This window comes from Sinocyclocheilus grahami, unplaced genomic scaffold (assembly GCF_001515645.1).
Source record: "Sinocyclocheilus grahami isolate Dianchi unplaced genomic scaffold, SAMN03320097.WGS_v1.1 scaffold1037.1, whole genome shotgun sequence".
Taxonomy (NCBI): domain Eukaryota; kingdom Metazoa; phylum Chordata; class Actinopteri; order Cypriniformes; family Cyprinidae; genus Sinocyclocheilus; species Sinocyclocheilus grahami.
The window spans coordinates 148,115-153,485 of NW_015506216.1; the positions used below are offsets into that span (position 1 = coordinate 148,115).

The window sequence follows — 5,371 nt, forward strand, 5'->3', positions numbered from 1 at the left end:
TTTTTTTTTTTCAAACTGCATGATTAATATGAATCATCCATGCTAATCGATTCACTAATGAACCAATCCAATGCTATATGAGAGGGAGTAGAGTTTAGAAGAGCATGTTTAATTATTGCCTTACAGTGCTCCATGTGAAAACAATGTGATTTAAAACAGTGTTGAGCTTTAACGTTTTACAATGGTCCTGTATCTGTTGGCTTGGTACTAAAAAATCATTGGATACTGTAGAAATTGGCTAGAGTAGCATCACTACTTTTAGTTACTGTTACTCCCCAACATTTGACAGAAAGAACAGAGAAAGAGGAAGACAGGAAATAAGGAGGTTATTCTATGAAAAGGAAACTGAGGGAGTATGAAAAAGAGTGCAAATATGAATGGACGAGTGCCCACTTGGGATGTTCAGGAACTGGCAGGTGTTTATCTGGCTTTTTGAGATAACTTGCTGCCTCTCTCCTGTGTGTTTGCGCTCGTGCAGGGGTATGTGTGATGTTTACTTTGGTAGGTCGTGTTTGGAGGATTGTGAATTTGCCTGTGTGTTTGCTGTGTTTGAGATAGAAGTGTGTGTGTGTGTATGTGTTTTATGTTGCCTGTAGTCTGTTTTCATATGAGACTAAATAATTTTGGCATTGAGAAGAGCCAGAGGCTGAAAACCTGCTACCCATAACTTACTAAAGCGCTTAAGAGAGGGAATCTCTGCAGTTCGTCTCTGCATTTCACTCTTCCTACTGTCTGCTTCTCTTGCTTTCAAACTCCATGTATTAAAGAACAGTTAACCCAAAAATAAAAAAAGAGAGGTGCTTTCAGTGCGAGCGCTTCAGGTGTAGAGCCTGGTTTATAGGCACGCGGCTTATAACACAGCAAAAGAGGAATTCCCGTTCACAAAATTCAAATCACAAATAATAACGGGTTGAATGTTGAGCACTTTCGTTACCATATAACTAAACTATGATAAAAGTTCGTCAGCATGCATTAATTAATCCCATGTTGTAGCAAAAAAATAAAAAATTCAGAAAGTCGCAAAAGAGGGACCAGTGGGAAGAATGAGTCTAGTCATCCAAAACCCGCATGGCATTCCGTTTTCTGTGAAACTTGAACTGAGGGATTTTAAATAAGGCTCTCATTCAGTGTTGTGGTACTTGAGATTGGTCTCAAAACCAAGTCTAAGACCCTGTTGATCTTGGTCTTGTTATGGACTTGACTTGAACTTGAGACCGGTCTTGAGAACTACAACATCATGGATAGCTTGTTGGGCTGAGAACATGAATGAACTAGTTCACTAAAATGAAATGCTGTTATTTGTCTTTTTCAACTGTTTTTCTTTTTGTAGAATTTAGCATTTTCTAGTTATATTTCGTGTCTTGTTAAATACAGCTAAATTACAGCAAGAATTAGGGTTACAGCATTCAAATTTACACACTACGACTGAGTTAAAAACTCAGTCAAGATATAAACAACAGCATGTTATTTTTTTGAATCAGTTTTTTTGAGATGATTAATGTAAACCAGTCAGCTTTAACACTTTGCCATCCTCTTGTTTACCTGACCAACTGAACTGACACGCTAAAACTAAATGCTTTTTCTAGTTTTATTTTGTGTTTTCATGCTTTAAATTAAACTAATAACTATAAAACTTTCTAAATCCTACAAATGAGTTAAAAATAATGAGTTTGGAACAACAGGATGTTGTTTTAATGTATCAGTTTGTTCATATTGTTTGTGTAAATTTATCTTTTTTTGATCTGCTTGTTTAACAAGAATCATCCACACAAATTTTTAAAAACTTTAACATTATATAGGCTAATATTGTGTCTCTGGACCAGAGCACACTGTGTTTGCAATGAGAAGATTTCGCGTGACACTAAAGCATAACTTGGCATCATTAATTTCACTGAAAAGCATATTTACACTTCTGTCTTAACACATTTACGTCTTAATAGTGACTTGTCTTGACTTGGACTCGATCCTCTTCTGATTCTTGTCTCAGATTTAACCTGCAGACTTGAATGCGCTGGTCTTGACTGCAGTGCTACTCTTTTCCATACAACAGAAGTGATTATGGACAAAAAAACGAATTATGGACTAAAAATTCAACTTGAGCGCTATGTTCCAGGTTTTCTGAAACCATACGATAAAGCAATAAGCCCCAAGAAGCCGTGGTTTACAGTGAATTTATAACAGCTAAGGGGCATTGTTAGGCACGACGCGAAGCGGGGCTTAGTGCTTTTATAAAATGGTTATTTATATACGTAGTAAGGTTTCACAAAGTAAAACGGAGCAAATAAATTGTAATGATATTAATAAAAATATTATTCTTCCGCCAAACAATGTAGTTCCTCAGAAACGGTTGTGGTTCCAACAAAGTGATTGCCAAGCAACACACAAATGTAAACAAAGGTGTATGTTTGTAGAGTAATTTACAACAGCTTCGAACTTGGCTCAACCAATCAGAATCAAGGACCGGAACTATTCGTTTTATAATAACTATTTTAAGAGATCTAAATATCTCTGCCATAGCTCTTAAATCTCCATGAAAACTCTTCTCTATTAATTTTTTTCCCATCTCTCTCAATCTTTCCCTAGGGTACTTGATAGATTAGGTTTCTACACTCATCTGACTGCAAGACTTTAATTGCTTTTAAAAGATTTGGAGCTAAGAGCTCAAATATACTCACTCTCTCTCATCATCTCACCATCTGTCTTCTTTCCAATTGGTGGAATTGAAAGCTGGTGTGTGAATGGAGTCTTTTTTGAACTTTCCGCTTGAATGAAATAGATTTTCCATTTGATCATGGTCTGTGAGGCTGAGAGATCTTGGCTTATAAAAGATTGTAGTTTGACTGCTGTTATCTCCTGCTGCTGAGCACATTGAAACCCCAGAGACCATCACGGCGACACGCTGCGCTTCCCTTTACCGATATTTGCCAATAGTGTGACCACTCAAGACCTTAGAAGTGGGTCTGCCTTTGTGTGAATCCTTTAGCAATATTTTACCTTTAATATCGATATCAGTTAACATCTTCACATTTGTGCTCTAAAAATAATCATCCTTTTTGAATGATTGAGGATTACTGCCTTTAAAAAAAATCGAATGTTAATTATAATTCTAACATGCCACCCAAATTATAGTTTTTCTCCCAAACAGAAAAATAGTTTGGCCTATTTAATGCCATGCAGTAACAATACCAAACAATAGCTAATATTCAGGGCCTAAAATAAACTCTCGCCAAATGTGAGTAAAAAAATCAGCGTTGCCGAAAACATGAAACTGTGTTCCTTGCTAGTTGGCAGCTGTCTTTTTAAAGTATTTCAAAAAATTCCTGAAAATACAATATGGTTTAGCTCAATTATCAGACCGCAAACACTACATTGTAATTATAGGCCTATTTGTAGTAAAAAATGCTACATTTTTTTTTTTCAAATGAGAATGAGTTTTATAAATGTGTCAACAAATTAGTAAAGTTTCCCCGGTATTATTATTGTTGTTATTAGTAATTTTCTCAAGTCACTGGCAGTTGGCAGGTGTGGAAAATGTCAGTTTTAGGCCCTGCTAATGCTATTTTCTGTTGTTTATGTGCATGTTTAAAAAAAAATTTATTATGTTATATTTATTACAACAAAGATCTGTTTTGGATCTGTATTTCACTTGTTATATAAACAGCCAGTGGGTAATTAAAATGATTTTGCTGATATAGCAGTCTCACAAACCTGAAGTTCTGGTTCTCAACAACGGACATAGTTAAAAACGTCTTGCATTGCAGTGCTTGAGCGTATTTGACTGTTAAATTGTGATTCATTGAAAAGATTGAGCAGTTAGAGTTTCCGATCGCCTTCTCTGCAGGCTCACTTGCAGGCTATTGTGATTAATTACAGCAAGAACTATTAATTATCAAGGATCCTGGATGAATCAGAAGCTCAGCGGTCTTGAATGTGGATAGAATTTCTACTATAGAGATATGTTCACTAATAAGTGTGAACATGGGAAATGGGGATTGCAAGGTAATCTGCAGAGACGTGGAAAGAGAGAGACAAGAATGACAGGAAGCGAGTGATAAAGGGAGAGAGAGAGGCAGTAGAGACGACAGCCGTTTGGGAACAAGCTAAATTGCTTTGTGTATTTCATGGCCAGCTTCATCATCAAAGCTAATTACTTACAGCTCTCTAAAGCCCTCTATATTTATCCAGCCATTGATCGTGCGCGTGTGTGCGTAATTTTGAGTGTGTGTAGCCCTGATTTTGCAAGGAAAGCTTATGGCTCTGTTTAAAATGTTTTAGATTTTTTTTTCATGAAATGAAATTTGTTTCTGTTGTTCTAGTCTTTGATATTTTAGTCCAATTAAGCATAAAGTTAGTGCTTGAACTGACGTACCAGTAATGTCAGTATCCAAGGTCTATAAGAAAGTTGCAGACTTGGGGGTCCCTAAAACTTTCTGTAAAGCAGTGGCTCTTAAGCGCCGTTCACGCCAAGAACAATAACTAAAGATAATGATAAATATATAGTTCTAAAAATCGTTCTCAATATTAAAGAATAGCAGAGTTCACAGCACAGCTATAACGATAAAGACACAGAGAAGCTATATCGTTGGAATCACTTTCAGAATGATTTTTTCCAGCTGATGAATGATACAAACATCGACACCCAATCAGAATCAATCCTGATATAATGACCTTGAGAATTTAAAGCGGCAGATGAGCATGCGCTTAGAATAAACAGACAATATCGTCCACAGGTGTGGACGCTAATATCGTTATCTTTATGGTTATCATTCTTTATGTGAACGGGGCTTTAACCTTTTTAACTCAAAAGCTCACCAATATCTTATACAATATTTGAAGCCACCCCCATATACACTGTAAAAAAAGATTTTTCAAAGTTGTCACTAAAACAAAGATTATTGGAGTTTCATGTTTAATACAATGTGTTACTTGTCATTTCCTTGTAATTGGTATTGATATATTAAAATAATTAACCATAATTAATTTAGTCATTTCTGAAGTTTCAAGAACTGTATTTTCTTCTTTTTGTGTATATAAACACAATAATTATAAGATAAATGTTATAAAAAAAATTAAGTTAAGGAAATAAAGATAAATATCTTACATATTTTATTTCACTTTACATCTTGATTTTATTAGTTTTTTAGACTATTTTAATATATTAATAATAATTTATTCATTTAAATTAGTGCTGTCAAACAATGAATTGCAATTAATCACGTCCAAAATAAAAGTTTTTGTTTACGTAATATATGTAGGTGTACTGTGTATATTTATTATGTATATATAAATACACACACATACAGTATATATTTTGAAAATATTTACATGTATATACATTTAGATATTTATATATATATATATATATAAATAT

At 34.5% G+C, this 5,371-nt stretch overlaps 1 protein-coding gene across 1 annotated transcript in view; it reads left to right on the plus strand.

The window, feature by feature from the left end:
• LOC107565971 (kelch-like protein 5) overlaps positions 1-5,371 on the plus strand; it is a 46,618-nt gene that overhangs the window by 14,673 nt on the left and 26,574 nt on the right. The window lies entirely within an intron of this gene.